General features: G+C 41.0%; 1 pseudogene; it reads right to left on the bottom strand.

The window, feature by feature from the left end:
- The window catches only part of LOC147911669 (BCL-6 corepressor-like), a 32,849-nt pseudogene extending 15,057 nt beyond the window's left edge, over nucleotides 1-17,792 (bottom strand).
- Between the last annotated feature and the right edge of the window lie 953 nt (nucleotides 17,793-18,745).

Genomic DNA, 18,745 nt, shown 5'->3' with positions numbered 1-18,745 from the left:
AATCAGAGCAGAAATAAATGAAATAGAGACTAAAACAACAATAGAAAAAATTAATAAAACCAAGAGCTGGTTCTTTGAAACGATAAACAAAATTGACAAACCTTTAGCTAGACTCAGCAAGAAAAAAAGAGAGAAGGCACAAATAAGTAAAATCAGAAATGAAAGAGGAGAAATTACAACAGACATCTCAGAAATACAAAAGATTATATGAGAATACGATGAAAAACTATATGCCAACCAATTCGACAATCTGGAATAAATGGATAAATTCTTAGAATCATACAACCTTCCAAAACTGGATCAAGAGGATGCAGAGAATTTGAATAGACCAATCACCAGTAAGGAGATCGAAACAGTAATCACAAACCTCCCCAAAAATAAGAAAGCAGGACCAGACGGCTTCCCTGGTGAATTCTACCAGACATTCAAAGAAGACTTAATACCTATGCTTCTCAAACTCTTCCAAAAAATTCAGGAGGTGGGGGAAGCTCTCTAACTCATTCTATGAAGCCGACATTACCCTGATACCGAAACCAGACAAGGACAACACAAAAAAAGAAAATTACAGGCCAATATCACGGATGAACATTGATGCAAAAATCCTCAACAAAATACTAGCAAATCGCATACAAAAACACGTTAAAAAAATTATACACCATGATCAAGTGGGATTTATTCCAGGTATGCAGGGATGATTCAACACTCGCAAATCAATCAACGTAATACACCACATTAATAAAATGAAGAATAAAAATCACATGATCATCTCAATAGATGCAGAGAAAGCATTTGACAAGATACAGCATCCATTTATGATAAAAACTCCGAATAAAATGGGTATAGATGGAAAGTACCTCAACATAATAAAGGCCATATATGACAAATCCACAGCTAATATCATCCTCAATGGTGAAAAACTGAAAGCTGTCCCTCCAAGAACGGGAACCAGACAAGGATGCCCACTCTCACCACTCCTATTTAACATAGTACTGGAAGTCCTAGCCAGAGCAAACAGGAAAGAAAAAGAAATAAAAGGGATCCAAATTGGAAAGGAAGAAGTGAAACTCTTACTATTTGCAGATCACATGATTTTATATATAGAAAACCCTAAAGAATCCACCAGAAAACGTTTAGAAGTAATAAACGAATGTGGTAAAGTTGCAGGATACAAAATCAACATACAAAAATCAGCATTTCTATACACTAACAACAAAGTAGCAGAAAGAGAAATTAAGAATACCATCCCATTTACAATTGCAACAAAAAGAATAAAATATCTAGGAATAAACTTAATCTAAGAGGTGAAAGATCTGTACATGGAAAACTATAAAACATTGCTGAAAGAAATTGAAGATGACACAAAGAAATGGAAAAATATTCCGTGCTCTTGGATGGGAAGAATTAACATAGTTAAGATGTCCATACTTCCTAAAGCAATCTATAGATTCAATGCAATCCCTATCAAAGTTTCAAGAACATTTTTCACAGAAATAGAACAAAGAATCCTAAAATTTATATGGAACAACAAAAGACCCCGAATAGGTAAAGGAATCCTGAGAAAAAAGAACAAAGCTGGAGGTATCACACTCCCTGATTTCAAAATATACTACAAAACTATAGTAACCAAAACAGCATGGTACTGGCACAAAAACAGACACACAGATCAATAGAAAAGAATGGAAAGCCCAGAAATAAACCCACACATCTATGGACAGCTAATCTTTGACAAAGGAGCCAAGAACATACAATGGAGAAAAGAAAGTCTCTTCAACAAATGGTGTTGGGAAAACTGGATAGCCACATGCAAAAAAATGAAAGTAGACCCTTACCTTACACCATACAGAAAAATTAACTCCAAATGGATTAAAGACTTGAATGTAAGACCTGAAACTATGAAACTTCTAGAAGAAAACATAGGCAGTACGCTTTTCGACATCGGTCTTAGGAACATATTTTCAAGCACCATGTCTGACCCGGCAAGAGAAACAATAGAAAAAATAAACAAATGGGACTACATCAAACTAAAAAGCTTCTGCACAGCAAAGGAAACCATCAACAAAATGAAAAGACAACCTAACAATTGGGAGAAGATATTTGCCAACCATACATCTGATAAGGGCTTAATCTCCAAAGTATATACAGAACCCACGCATCTCAACAACAAAAAATCTACCAACCCAATTAAAAAATGGGCAAAAGACCTGAACAGACATTTCTCTAAAGAACATATACAGATTGCCGACAGACACATGAAAAGATGTTCAAAATCATTAACTATTAGGGAAATACAAATCAAAACTACAATGAGATATCACTTCATGCCTGTCAGAATGGCTATAATTAACAAAACAGGAAACAACAAGTGTTGGAGAGGATGTGGAGAGAAGGAACTCTCATACACTGCTGGTGGAAGTGCAAACTGGTGCAGCCACTGTGGAAAACAGTATGGAGATTCCTCAAAAAATCAAGGATAGAACTACCATATGATCCAGCTATTCCACTGCTGGGTAGTTATCCAAAGAACTTGAAAACACCAGTGTGTAAAGATACATGCACCCCTGTGTTCATTGCAGCGTTATTCACAATAGCCAAGACTTGGAAGCAACCTAAGTGCCCATCAAGGGACGAATGGATAAAGATGTGGTATATATACACAATGGAATAATACTCAGCCATAAGAAACGATGAAATCCAGCCATTTGTGACAACATGGATGGACATTGAGGGTATTATGCAAAGTGAAATAAGTCAGAGGGAGAAGGTGAAATACCGTATGATTTCCTTCATTAAGTAGTAGATAATGACAACAATAAACAAACACATAGAGAGAAAGATTGTATTGGTGGTTACCAGAGGGGAAGGGGGGAGGGAGGAGGGCGAAAGGGATAATTCGGCACATGTGTGTGGTGATGGGTTGTAATTAGTATTTGGGTAGTCAACATGATGTAATATATGCAGAAATAGAAGTATAATGATGTACACCTGAAATTCATAAAATGTTACAAACCAATGTTATTGCAATAAACAAAAAATTTTTTAAAAAAACAAAAAAACACAAAATAACACTAAAAGCAAGAAAATCTTAGGAATACATCTAACAAAGGAGGTAAAAGATCTATAGGCTGATAATTACAAGACGATTAAAAAAACTTAAGAAAACACAAATAAATGAAAAGATATGCTGTGTTCTTGAATTGCAAGCAAGAATACTGTTGAAACAGAACAAAGAATCCTAAAATTTATGTAGAATGACAAAATACCCCGAATAGCCATAGCAATCCTTAGAAAAAAGAACAAAGTTGTAGGTATCACAATCCCTTACTTCAAAATATACTACAAATCTATAGTAATCAACCAGCACGGTACTGGCAGAAAAACAGACACACGGATCAATGGAATAGAACTGAAAGCCCAGAAATAAAACCACACATCTATGGGAAGCTAATCTTCAACAAAGGAGCTAAGAACATATAATGGAGAAAGGAAATTCTCTTCAATACATGGTGTTGGGAAAACTGGACAGCAACATTCGAAAGAATGAAAGTAGACTTCCTTCTTAGACCATACACAAAAATTTACTCTAAATGGATTAAAGACTTGAAAATAAGACCTGAAACCATAAAACTGCTAGAAGAAAATATATGCAGTATATTGTTTGACACTGGTAAAACTTTTTAGCAGTATCATTTTGAATAACATGTCTACTCAAGCAAAGAAAACTAAAGAAAAAATAAACAAATGGGACAACATCAGACTAAAAAGCTTCTGCATGGCAAAGGAATCCATCAACAAAACAAAAAGACAACACACCAACCAGGAGAAGATATTTGCAAATCACATATCCAATAAGGGGTTAGTTCCAAAATATAAAAAGAATTCACATAACACAACAACAAAAAGACAAACAACCCAATCAAAAAATGGGTAGAGGATATGAATAGACATTTTTCCAAAGAAGATATACAGATGGCCAACAGAAACATGAAAAGATGTTCAACATCACCAATTACTAGGGAAATGCAAATCAAAACTACAATGAGATATCACCTCACACCCCTCAGAATGCCTATAATTAATAAGATGAAATAACAAGTGTTGGAGAGGATGTGGAGAAAAGGGAAGCTTCATCCACTGCAGGTGGGAATTCAAACTGGTGAAGCCACTATGGAAAACAGAATGGAGATTTCTCAAAAAATTAAAAATAGAAATACCATATGATCCACTATCCCACTACTGGTTTTTATCCAAGGAACATTAAATCAACATTTGAAAGACATTATGCATCTGTATGTGTATCCCATAGCCAAGATGTGGAAGCTACAGAAGTGCCATTGATGGATGAATGGATAAAGAAAATGAGGTTTATATATATACAATAGTATACTACTCAGCTATAAAGAAGACAAAATTGTGCCATTTGTGACAACACAGATGGACTCTGAGGCTATTATAATAAGCAAAATAAGTCAGACAGAGAAAGACAAAAAACATTTGATTTTACTCATATGTGGAAGACAAACAAACACATGGATAAGGAGAACAGATTAGTGGTTACTGGAGGGGAAGGAGGTGGGGGGAGGGCGAAAGGGGTACAGGGACACATGTGTCAGATAAAAACTAGACTATTGGTGGTAAACACCATGCACTCTATAAAGAAACTGAAATATAGTGATGCACACCTGAAATTTATACAATGTTATAAGCCCATATGACCTCAGTGAAATAACTAAATAAAAATTTTTTTAAAAAGAATACTGTTAAAATGTCCATACTACCCAAAGCCATCTACAGATTCAATGCAATCCGTATCAAAATTCCAATGATATTTTTCACAGAAATAGAAAAAGCAAACTAAAATTTGTATGGAAGGACAAAAACTCCAAACAGCCAAAGCAATCCTGAGAAAGAAAAACAAAGTTGGAGGCACCACACATTCTAATTTTAAACTATACTGCAAAACTATAGTAATCAGAACAGTATGTTACTGGCAGAAAAATAGACACATAGATGAATGAAACAGAATTGAGAGCCCACACATAATTCCTCACATATACAATCAATGAATATTTGATAAAGAAGCCAAAAAGACTTAATGGGGAAAGGATTGTTTCTTCAATAAATGGCATTGTGAAAACCAGATAATCACATGCAGAAAAATAAAATAAAGCCTATATCTTACACCACTCACAAAAATTAACTTGAAATGAACTGGAGACTTTAACATAGACCTGAAAGCATAAAACTCCTAGTAGAAAACACAAGAAAAAAGCTCCTTGATGTTGCTGTTGGCAGTGATGTTTTGGAGATGACACCAAAAGCACAAGCAACATAGCCAAAAATAAATGAGTGTGACTACATCAAATTAAAAAGCTTCTACTCAACAGAAAACAAAATGAAAAAGCAACCTATGAAATACGTGCAAATATTTGTGAACCATATATTAGATGAGGTTAATATTCAAAAATACATGTATCTGAAGAACACAAAATCACTATCACAAAGAGATCTCTACACTCCCATGTACCTTAAAGCATTATTCACAGTAGCCAAAATACGGACACAACATACATGTCCATCAACATATGAATGGATAAAGAAGATGTAGTGTATTTGGAATATATGGAATATATTCCATATATGGAATATATTCAGCCATGAGAAAGAATGAAATCCTGCCATTTGCTACAGTTTGGATGAACCTTGCGGGCATTAAGTTAAGTGAAATTAGACAGAGAAAGACAAATACTATATGATCTCTCTTATTGTGGAATCCAAAAAAGCTAAACTCAGAGAGTAGAGTGGTGGTTACCAGGGGTGGGTGGAGGTGAGGGTAAATGAAATGGGGAGATATTGGTCAAAGGGTACAAACTTCCAGTTATAAGAGTAACAAATTCTGGTGATCTAATGTACAGCATGGTAAGTATAGCCATTAATACTGTATTATGTACTTGAAAGTTAAGAGAGTCAATCTTAAAAAATCTCACCACAAAAAAATAAATGATAATTTATGTGATGGGATGAAGGTTTTATCTAATGCTATTATGGTAATCTTTTTGCAATATACTAACGTATCAAATAGTACATAATATCTTAAATTTGAATAATGTTATATGTCAATATAATAATGTTATATGTCAATTTTTTATTTCAGTATTGTACTTTTTTAGCTCTAGAATTTCTTTTCGGTTCCTTTTTATGTTTTCTGTCTTTACTATTATTTCCATTTTTTCATACATTGCTTTCTTTGTTCACGTCTTCTTTCAGTTCTTTGAGCATTGCTAAGTTGTTTTAGAGGCTTTGTCTAGTAAGACCACCATCTAGTCTTTCTCAGGGACAGTTTCCTTTTTTCTTTTCCTAAATTTTTTTTTGTGAGGAAGATCAGCCCTGAGCTAACATCCCTGCTAATCCTCCTCTTTTTGCTGAGGAAGATGGACTCTGAGCTAACATCTATTGCTAATCCTCCTCCTTTTTTTCTCTTTTTTCCCCAAAGCCCCAGTAGATAGTTGTATGTCGTAGTTGCACATCCTTCTAGTTGCTGTTTGTGGGACACGGCCTCAGCATGGCGGGAGAAGCGGTGCGTCGGTGCGCGCCTGGGATCCAAACCCAGGCCGCCAGTAGCAGAGCGCGTGCACCTAACTGCTAAGCCACAGGGCCGGCCCCTCAGGGAAAGTTTCTATTGATTTAATTTGTTCCTTTGAATGTGTGACACTTTCCTGTTGTCCGTCTTGTCATATTTCTGTTGTTGAAAACTAGACATATAAATTATATATGGTAGTAAGTGGGTTGCTGGGGTTTTTTTCCTTTAATCGTTGTAGGATGTGTTTGTACTGGTGAAGAGCATGAGGTATAATCTTAAAGTTTTCTCAAGTCTTTTCTAGCCTTTGTCTTTCTCTGGGTGTGTGCAGTGACTTTCTAGATTCACTTGATTAGATGGGTGCTTGTGAATGTCCTAGTTTAAACACCCGGCTCCCAAAAGAGGAAAAAAGAGAAAATTAAGGGGGTAGAAAGAAAACACTTCAGCCAGAGAAGGAGGGGCTCGTAACCATAGCGATGAGGGTTATAACAATGGCTGCCCACCTCTGTGACTGCAACTCCATGATCAGAAGCAGCAATCAGCAATCAGAGCACAGATCCCCAGTGTTTGGAGATGCCTATAAGCTGCTCTAGGAACACATGCACAGCGGCCTGCGACAGGACTGGGCTACTCATGGAGGACAGAAAGCTGCTACTGTGCTAAGAAGATAAAGTTGACCAAACTTAAGTGCAATTTACTATCTAAGCCTTCCTGGAAACTGCAATAGACTCCAGAATAGTTCCAAAGCAGTTATGTTACCTCAGACAGATTCTGCCAGTGCAACCATTGTCTAGGTGAGAAGACAGATTCTTGGTGCTTCCTACTCTGTCAATTTTTCTCTCACGTCATAAACTTTTAAAGTTACCTCTACTTTGCCAGAAATATCTCTTTGATTCAATTCCAAAGGATTTTGCCATCTATGTGCTTACTCACTTATCTTTCCTCTAGGTGTTTCCTCACATACCTGAGAACCACTGCCTATGCCCCAGCAAGACATGGCACTAACCTGGTTCCATGCTGGGCACTGCAGTTAACATCAGCACCATATTTAAGACGACGTTGAATGATGCGGACCCATCTTCCTGCACAAGCTTCACCCAGGGCTCAGTAACTTGCATTGTCTTGATGATTCATGTCATAAATCTTGTTTTCCAAGTAGTACAAGACTAATTCCTGTGCATAAGAGAAAGACAGATGCCGTCAGATCGCCATACAATGGCAATCCTCCTAATGATGGTCTCTTCACAGCTTAGTAGTGCCCACTTTCAAAAATATCCATCTTTAAGCCTGAGAACCCATTGCACCATGGGCAGACAGTATATGTCTTGGTGAGGGGGCAAGAGAATGTGTGAAAGGCTTGGTGATAAGAACAGTGTTGTCAAGGGCTCTGCTGAAATCTTCCTGCAGCTTGAAATCTGGCTCCACTGCCCCATTTACCTGGCCCTGTTCAAGTTACCCCTGAACTTCTCCAAGACTCCATTTCCTCCTAGGTGAAACAGGAGAAGCATAAAAGTTTCCATAGGGCTGTTGAAAGGTTGCAATCAGATAATTATGACGGCCCTCAGCCAAAGGCCTGGCTTGGTGAGCACAGAGGGATCCTGGCTTCTAGTATCTTGGATGATGCATTGATAAGTACAGAGCATTCTCACTTGATGGGTCCATTCAGTAGGTGGTAGTGGATAAAAAGTTTTAGATAAAAGTATACATGAACAATTCACAATGAGAGATTAAATGAGCTAGAGAACATTTCTCAACCCAAAGAGGGAGGAATGCCTGAGACATTAGCCAGGTACTTATGCTCCTGTAAAGATCAGAGCCTGAGAAGCAAATTCTTCTGTTTTTATATTAGAATTAAAGAGGATTCTTTCCCTATGTACCACATAAAATACTTCAAATAACCTCATCCTCTCTTTTGTCTCATTTTCCACCCCACTTGGGGCTGAATCAATATAATATTTTCATATTTACTTAAGTTAATGACAGGAATCAACCCATACATTTCAGAAACTAAATAAAAGTCTTCCCTGCATACTTTTCAGAATGTGTTCTGTGTAAACAGTTTGCATTAGAATCACTGTTACTAATTTTACTTCTTTGTCATGTTAAAATATTAATAGTTATCAAGACCATAGACTACAATGTAAAGAATGAACTTTAAAATGCATCATTATTGACACATCAATTGTTAACAAATGCAGCACACTAACGCAAGATGTTCATAATAAGAATTTGGGGGAGAAGAATATAAGCGAACTCTGCATTTTTGCTAATTTTCTAAATCTAAAACTGATTGAAAATAGTCTATTAATTAAAATACACACATACACACACACACACACACTGCTCCCAGTACACAGAACAGTAATTTATTCAGTTTTCTTACCTTGGTTAAGATAGTTTCAAACATAGAACTGTATTTGCAACTTGAAAACAAAGTTACTCTATTTTCCTACAAATCATGCTCAGGAGAGTTGTCAGGTTCTGAGACTGGAGAGTGGAAGAGGGAAGGCAAAGCCTGCAGGGGACCTAACACTTGGTAAGGGGGAGCTCAGTGGAGTCAGAGCAGGCTTCCTTGTGACAACTCTTAAATAACTCACCCTGTCAAATCTAAAACAAGGGTCATTCTAGCTACCCAAAAATGTGAGGTGGGTCCTGAAAAATCTTTTATGACCTTGCTAGGACACATCAATCAAAGGCGACCACTCACTTGGGAGCTAACTAGAATGTTCCACATGTTCAACCTGCGAACTTAACATTGCATGCTGGTAAACCTGGCCATCGGTGCCTTGTTGCTTCAGGTCACTACAACAGCTCCTTTCCAAAACAAAAGGACAAAGAGAGAAGGCATGCCCACCAACACGTCTTCGTTCAGATTGTGACCTGCCATAAAGCCTATAATCCTCGGGGCTCCTAGCCCACCAGCCCTGCATCCCTGGATACTGCGCCAGAACTTCACAAGAAGCTGTTGCTCTTTTAGCAGGCCCTTACTAGCCAGACTCCAGTCAACAGCTGCTAGCTAATGAGTTGTATGCCCAGCAAGGAAGACGCCACCATCGCATGGCTCTGGGATCAGGTCTGAGTGCCACCAACGGCTCTGCACAGATCCATTTTACCCAGGTCCTGGCTGCTTGCCTGGTGTCCTATCAGCCCAGGGTTTATTTGCTCTGACAATTATGGCCTTCACTTGGAAACCTTCATAGCTACTAGGGCTGACTGGAGGGTACTTAGAAATGAACCGATGTCAAGGTGGATGGGTATGTTAACTTTCTTTTCCTCAAGGATGACAGCAAAGGCAGTAGTAACTGGACAGCAAGGTCAGAATTTTTGTGATAAGCTGTCTTAACTGTTTTACTATCACACAGTACTTTTCATTTTCCCAGACAACTGTATTTTATGTTATCTAACAGGAATACCTATGAGATACCATGAAAAAAAGACAGCATTATTCTTATTCAACACTTAGGGAAATTGAGGACAAGAGAGGTTAAACCCCAAGTTAAAGTTTATATGAATTATGAGACTTATTACTCATGTCTCTTAGTACCTGGTCCACTGCTAAGAGTCAAAAGGCCCAATGAACAGCCCCAGCTAGAGAGATGCAATCCAGCCATAATGAGCATCCTTAAAACCTTCTCTGATTGAGTCAAGTATGCTAATTACACCCTTCTAGTTTGAAGGGATCTAAGTGAATGATAACAAGCGTCACCAAAAGTTAGAATGGCTAAAAGGCTGGACAAGTTGGTCTACACAATATATTTCTTGCTTTATTTTTTACACTACAAATTGGAGTGTTTGAAGGGCAACCTACCCATTTCCAAAAAAAATCAAACTCTTTTTGTAGGACAATTCTCTATTAAGTGTTTATAAGGCAATTGCTACTTACTGCAAAATGGAAATAAAACCCATAAAACTGATGGTTATTAAAAGCCTTACTAACTTTTTAAAAAACATGATTTATTTTATTCATGGAAAATTTAACCCTCATGATTAAATGCAAAAGTATGTGGCTACATATTCACATTTTACCCTAAGAAACAGAAGCCTTCTTACCAGGATATTTGAGTGTCTCTGGCCATGCAGGTGATCTTGTAACACAGATCTGAAGACAGAGGTTGTTTCTAAACATCAAGAACCAGATTAACAGGACACAAAGCCTTGAAATCCTTTTTATTATACACAGTATAAGCTAAATAGAAAACAGCCAAGTAGAAAACAATGATAAAGACTAACTTCAAGAAAACTTTCCCAAACGTATGCATTCAAACGGCACCTTTACCAGCTTAAGCAAACTGTCACTCAACTTTAAAAACTCTAAATTGTCACATCTGACCCAAGCCATTATTCTAAGATAATTCTGCCTAAAAAAATCCCTGAAAGTAGGATTCAAATTTGAAGGCTTTCATCTTGCAGTTAAAAAGTTAGGCATTATAACTAGTGACCTGTACAATTTACACATTGAATATTCAATTACTAGTTCAAAATGTTAGAAGTGAAATTCCAACTACTATCCAAGTGGCAGTAATTTCAATAAATAAAACCACTTATTGTTACATAAACAGTCTCATAAACCACATGGGCCATCAAAGTCCTGGTAGTCTGAAAATGTATGGATAAGGAGTGCTTGTTCAAATTGCTCCTTGGTCTAGGCCTCAAATCTACCTCAAATTCCAAAAAAATGGAAACTTCCTTAAAGGACCAATAAGGGTCTCTTGAGGCCTCTGGTCCCAAAAGGAGACTGGTGGAAATGATGCCAAGATCAAAGGTAAGGCCAAGAGCCCTGCCCTCCATGGTAGGTGGAGCAGGCCATTCTCCTGCTCTCCCTCCTCTCATATCCAGTGCTTGCTGGAAGCACAAGTCTATTTTCTGAACTACGACTAATAATGAGCAAATGCTTGGCATGAAGGGTCTAGCTCAGTACCACATACAACATCTACCCTATCCTCCTAGGCGCTGCTGCTCTCAGCTCACAGGAAACCAACGGGCTACCACTTGGATTTCATCTGCAAGTAACTGAGCTGACTACCAAATCCTTACATAGAGTTCTTTCTAGGTAATCCAGAGATCTCCAGAACAGACATGCTGAAATGAATAACAGCACATTGAGCCAACAAAAAAATACCACCAAACTAAGAAAGTGCTGGTGTTTCAAAGGACTGACAGACAGGGTGCTAGCCAACTTCCAACCCCACACAGTCATGCTTCAGAGGAGGGCTCTTGGTTGAAGGGAGAACTATAACTGGGCAGTCACATCAGATAGGGCTCACAGCACAATGGACAAAAGGGCAATGCTAGCCAGGATGTGAGAGCCAGGGTTTCAACTAAATCCTCTGTGCCTTCAGCCGACTCCAGGCCAGCATGTGTCCTGTCATCCTGGTGCTCATCTATACCTCCAAACTGAGCTTGCTGAGTTGCATTTTATTTTCACCATTCAACTCCCAGAGGACTGATGCCAGCTTAAAAAAAAATGCCTCTGCCCTGTGGGCTATTACATCACAATTTCAACCAACAAGTGTGGTGGGTGAGCCGCATAGGGCAGAGGGAATAATCTGTTTCACAGACATTTTGAACTGTAAAAAGGGCAATTCCAAAGTGAGCCAGTCTTGGAGAGGAACAGGGTGAGGGAGGGGAAGGGAGGTGTGGGCTGGGCTTTGGAGCCAGGCAGCTGAATTGCTACCTCTACAAGTATCACTTAACTCCTCTGGGGCTCAGTTTCCTCATCTGAACCTGGGATAATACTAGTTACTACCACAGGAAGATGTTGAAAGGGTGAGATGAGTTACTAAGAATCACACAGGCTAAGAAAGATATTAACTATCTTTCCATTGATATCGCTATGCAATATAAACTGTCATTGTCATCCATCATGCTGGGTGGGGACATGGGGATGGGCAGTGCGTCTGGGGCATAAGTCCCAGTCCTAGTGAGCCCTTAGGCTCCCTTGTCCTCTCAGAAAGAGAGTGCTCAGATTTGTCCCTTCCCCACCCCTACACTGCACAGACATTTCCTGCCCACAGCTCCACGGGGCGGCCCACTCTGCCGGAAACAGCACAAGCAACCCAAAATAGAGTTAGCAACTTCTTTTCCTCTTACTAATCAGAATCCAAAAGGGCTACTTAAAATTCCTCCAGTCATCAAGCCCTGGGTTATGTCAAATTTTATATCAGAGAAAAGTGAGCGAGACTAGAGGATACCAAAGCAGCCTACCTGCCTGAACACGAACTGAACATCAGAGAGATCTTTCTTTTCACACTGCAATTGAACAAGCCACCAAAGAGACAGGAGCACGAGTGGAGACTAACACAAACATCCTGCTGGAACACCCAGCCCAGCCCCATGATGTGGAAGAGGCTGGGCTCTGACTCTCTCCTCCTTCCAGCACCCTACCCTAGCCAGTGTGCCCCCTCCAACTTTAAAGAGCACTAGCCAGTGGTCTCTGAATCCAGGAACCCCCAAAGACACTCACCTAGTAGCCCAGCCAGGCTATTAGGATACTCTCCAGCATTATTATTGACAATAAGTCTCCATGCTTCCAGGGGCATCAGGTACGACTGGGAGGTCTCTGGAGGGGAGATTGAATGCAGTAGCTGCAAGGACTGAGCAGCTGGCAGCACCTGTTGCAAACAATTGAAGGTTTTCTGGTCCTGCTTGCCTGGTGACAGATCATAGTGCGAACTGGGCTCTGGATGCTTGCTGAATTTCTGCACAGTTGCCTATCACAAAACCAGGCAGTGCACATGTTTAAGGCCATCTTCCAACACCTGCCTCTTCTCCCCCTCCCTGACTACAGGAAGGCACTTTTTCGTTTCTTTTGTTTAGGGGAGAGGGTGGGTGTCAGAGGGGTTTGGGGGAATGGGTTTCATTCTCACCAGTTTGAAACTTCACCAACACTTAGGAGACATGCCCCCTAAAATAGGAGAGTTGCTGTGAGGGAGGAATCCAAGAAAAGAAAAGCTTTGTTCTTGAGAAGCAGGCAGCAGGTGGGCAAACAGGGATGGGTGGAGTACCTGCACAAGCCTGATTCAGGAGGGGAGTGTATAAAGGTATCTCACCATTAGCGTTCTCCACATACTAGTCCCCTGTCAGTTACAAGCCCCACCTGGGCTTTTGAGGGATCAAGTGCTTGATTTTGCACATTCTCTTCCCAGATGATTTCTCGCTGTTGTTGGTGGTGTATTTCTGCAGCAGGGAGGCAGCCTGGCAATTGTCTTTGTCTGTGCACAGCACATCCGTCTTCTGGCTTTTTTAAAATTTTTTGCCGTTTGGTATGCAACCATGAGGCTGGTGTGCAGCTTGGCTTAGTCAGCTTTTTGCTGCTTGCATTGGTGAATGAAAGGCTCTTCATTGGCAGGAAGCCAAAAAATATAGACAAGCCTAAACGGGGGGAGTGGGGAAGGAGGGAAGGAAATGGGGAGGATAAGCAGGCGTTAAGACAGTTGTAGCTTGTGCAGAAAGAAAAGCCCATTGTTAACGCTAATCACTGCGGCAGATTCACTTCCTAAAGATAGACCAATTATGTTTCAAAGCACTAACATTTCAATTATACCATATTCAAACAGCAAATAGGTTAAAGCTACCAAATGCCAAGTGGCCAGCTTTTTCAAAGGGCCCCAGAGAAGAGGGCACAAGCCAGCCCTTCCTGCTCTCCTACCCCCATCCACTGGGACTGAGTGCTGGACTTTCCCAAGGACAGCCAGACAGGGTGCTCAGGACCTAGCAACTAGACACAGCCTGAGGCTGAAGTGAGGGCTCTGGTAAGCCTCCAGGGTCACCCAGATTTCCCTTCCTGACCAGCAGAGGGCTGGGTGAGGAGCAGCTCAGGAAGCTAAGCTCCCTCCACTCAGCTGTGATCCTCACTGTACATTGCTGAGAAAGTGTGAAGGCTGGAAAGACATCATGAAAGAACTCCCCACCTGCCACATCCTAGTCAACTTCTATAGCTCTCAGGTCCCCTTGTAAGTGAGCATAAGTGACGCCATCTTGTTATACTAAATGGCCCCAGCCCTCCTCTGTGTGACTGCTTACTGTTCTGCACATACTCTAAAAAATTCACCTGCTCTCCTGATTTATGGCCTCCACTTACATATGTACTCCCTGATAGCTTGATAAATTAAAACTTTGTTCTATGAGTTTCTCTCCAGGAACAGGCTGATCACAGGCTGAGAACACACCTACAAAGTATCCATCACAGCTGACAGAAGAATGGAACAATGTGACGCCTGGAGCCTGTCATGCAGAGACAAACATCCCTGGACCCCCTCCTCACTGCCCATTTTCCCTATATAACTGCCTCAAGATTCCGTAATCTATGAAGATGGTTTTCTTTGAGACATTAATCTGTCATCTTCCTGATTATGCTGACTAATCAAATTAAAACTTCCTTTCTCAATCCCTAACTCATTCTGCTTAATTGGCTCAGACTGCCAGGAGCAGAGCAAATCCATTGCTCGGTATCACCCTCCAGGGTTGTTTTGCACAGAGGGTGGGTGACCCATCCTCCAGGAGTGGGCTGGGCAGTCATGAGGTGGCCTCCGCATACCCTGTTCATTGTCACTAGATTTAAGGGACTCTTCCAACCAGCTTCTGTTGCCTCTAGCCTCTGTTCTTTTCCTGCCAGGCTTCTCTCTTCAGAGATGTTATTGCCCCACGTAACAGCCCTAGGCTGAATTGCCTGGCCCACTTTCTTCCTGCCCTACAGGCCAGGTTTGCTCTCTGACACCTGCTGCTCCCACATTCTCTAAGGCGCAGCAAGTGGTGGTGTTTTTTGGGATGAAGCCCTGTTAATTCAAAGCACAACTTCAGCTTGGTCAGCTCACTAATAATGTGGGTCTTCTAAGTGCTTAGAGGAATTGTTTGTCATTTCCCTCTCAGGATAGTTATCTAACGGAGAAATAACTACAAATTAATCAAAAAGCTCCCTGGTGGTGGGGGCTGGGACAAACCGTCTTACGCATCACTAATGGGAGTGGGGGAAGGGAGGGGTGTCATTAGAATGTCACCAAGTCTTGGAGGGGGCCTATTTGTCTTTGGCCATCTTTGGACTTGAGGTCCTACATCTGACTTTGGAGGAGGGGAGGTGTGACCTGCCTTCCCAGAGCTCCAGGGTGGTATGCAGCCTTGAAGCCTAGAGGCAGTGTGAGAATGAAAATCTCCACTGCTCAACCTTATGAATTCCACTGGGCATTCTGCATTTAGGGTGGGTAGCATGCCTCATGTCCATCCACCTTTGGCCGCCCACACAGGCTGCTGAGCAGGCAGCCAAAACTGACTGAGCTCACCCTTGGAGACCCATTTTCATTTGGCTTTCAGCAGATAGTCCTCTGGCACGTCTTCCAGAGTGGTGTCAGTGTGCTTAATGTCACCTAAGACTTTGCATTTTCTTTCCAGCCACAGGATGGGGCTGTGTAGAATGTCAGCAGCTGCCTGGTCAGAGGGTGGCTTGCTCACTGGTTGCTTGTCCATGAAGCACTTATCCACAAGTAGATATTTGTCCTCTGGGGCTTCAAAGGGATCGTGTTTTTTCCAGCACTATCCTTGCCTGGGGAAGGGGAGACGATAATATAGAAATCAAAGCCCAAAGGTCACCAAAGAAGGCAGGATATGTGGAGGAGGCAGGACTTCCACACCCAAAGTAATCTGCTATTAACAGACCCTTCTTTGGACCTTAGACACCAGAAATACAAAATCTTCAGAAATAGCACTTCCCAAAAGAAGGCAAGTTGAAGACAATCTGCAAATAAAGCAAAAAGTAGGATCTTATATTGGAACTGGTCAAAACACAAATACCCTACCTCTTACACTGTATAGATTAGTAACTTTATCTTTTTTATAGTTTGGGGCAGGGGGGAACCAAGAAAGGAGATGAGAAGAGAGATGAGGCATCAACACTATCTCTTTTAAGCACATACAGCCATTTCTTTCAGTAGCAAGATTCACCCAAGCCAGGCTGACCTAAATATCTCAAAGGACACATTTGCTGAGGTCATTATTTTGAAATAAACAGAAGGCTAATACAATAAACAGACCAAATATCCCCCAAATTTCATCTATAGAAGGGAAAACACCAACATCTCTTCAAAAGAAGAGATGATGAAGAAAGAGGGACAAAAAAACAGAATGTTGAAAGAAAGCCCAGGTCCTTCATGGGCAAAAGTGATGATCTCTCCTAAAGCATTCCAGGCCTACAGCTCAGGCCACTGCAAGATGAGCAGAGAAAGGTAGGGAACCTGGGCAGACCAATGGCATTGGAAAGAGGAGCCTAGCAAAACCAAAGAAAAGGTTTCTTAGTGACTACACAAGGTTCAGAAGCAAATCCAAAGAATCCAAACTGATTACTGCAAGTCCTTCTCTGTCTTCTTTTATCACACACGAGAAAAAAGCACATCACCAAAACCAAGGGGCTGCCTCCATTTCCTGTCCAGGAAGAAGGGCCTTGAGACTCTGGCACCTTAGTGATACCACGAACATCTACGGCAACACTAGTCACTCCATCTGGCATTCTTTCTTCATATCTTCCTTCACACGCAAGAATCTAAGGGCATTATAAAGACAAGACTCCTTCCTGCTCATTGTCAGGTATGTCTTTTCATTCCTGACTTAACCCAGGTGGCGTGAAGGCAAAATTAGCTGGGTGATATCACAATGCCTTCCAGATACACAACAAAACAGTTGTTTAACCAAGGTGGGACCCTGCTCTATCTTCCTTGGCACCTGCATTAGGGTTACACTAAGAGTCTCTCAGTCCCAAGTGCTTCATAATCCATGCCCACAATTTACATTTTCACTCCAGGTCTCATGTGGTCACTTGTGTCTCTAAAAGTCTCAACCCTCCTAAAGAGTCATCTTTCTCAGGGAGAAAGTTCTTTAAGTGGAGAGCTTGGAAGTGGAAAATGGATATAGGGTGAAGTTTTCACCCTCATTGCTGTGAAAATTAACAAACAGAAATCTCATTAAATTGGAGATAGGAGGCTAACAAAGGGAGTTCTCATGCCATGCGATGATTTTGGAGCCCAGTAGGAAGAAGAAAGACTTGCTCTTCTTGAATGGCAAGCTGCTCAGCCAATGAGAGGCTGTCACAACTCAACAATGAAAAGCCACCACATGTCCAACTCTCCATTTCTCCGTTAACTCTTTGTTTACAATAGCCCTCCCAACTTCCTCTTCCTCTCTATAGGAGATTTCTCCTCCCCCTTCTGAGGGAAACTTGCTTACGGTTCACCATGGTTGCAGACCCCAAATTGCAACTCTTTGCTGATCCTGAATAAACCATTTTTGGTGGAAAAATAACTGGCTGTCTATTTATTTAAAGTAAACACTGTAAACTGTAAAATTCCTATCAGTGAAATTGGTTTATATCTCATCCACCTGGCTTTTTGCCACAACAAATGGCGTCTCCTGCCCATAGAAAACCACCTGGAAGACTTGTGATGACTTATTTCACAGGCATCAGCAAGCAGTGACTAACTGGGGACCTGATTTCCCTGATCCTGGCAGAATTCCACCACCCGTACAAAATGAGCCATTCCCCTCTGTCTCCTCTAGGCTTCCCATCTGAAAAAAGCCGCCTGGTACAGAAGGCACTCCTTCACCCACAGGATCGGGAGTGCACAGCACATAGGCCTGCCATTCCCTCTCAGCCAGGGATGGCACTCCTGTGCCTGATATTCCTAACAGTCCCCTCCACCACCTTGGCTCCAGGGACACCTTAGTGCGATGTCTGTGGTTCCTCATCCTGAACTATTACAAGAACTCTCCATTGCACAAGTCAGGGTTCACTGAAATCACCCTCCCACAAACACAGTTTAGATGATTTCTTCCCCATTTCACAAGAAGATATTTTCCCAAACTAGGTCCATCCGCCATCCCCCATCTCCTGCACAAGCCATTACAAGAAAAAATGTAAAATAACTGATACATTTTCAATACTGCTTCCCAGGGCAAAGATCCTGATTCTCTCAAGTGAAACCCTCCCAAGACATTCATCATCATCATCTGCAAGAACACCTACGACTGCCCAAACTACCAGGTATAGGGGAGAAAGGCTCCATGGCATATTCCTGCAGATCTCAACTTAGGCTTTCTCAAACAAGGTCATTTTAATCACTACCCACATGATTACCCTTGGAGACAAAGGAGACAGGACAAAGGAGATATATAGAAAAAGAGAGAGATGCA

Source organism: Ceratotherium simum, chromosome Y, assembly GCF_057802395.1.
Source record: "Ceratotherium simum simum isolate JZ-2026a chromosome Y, ASM5780239v1, whole genome shotgun sequence".
Taxonomy (NCBI): Eukaryota; Metazoa; Chordata; class Mammalia; order Perissodactyla; family Rhinocerotidae; genus Ceratotherium; species Ceratotherium simum.
This window is presented reverse-complemented; position numbering and strand designations above follow the sequence as displayed.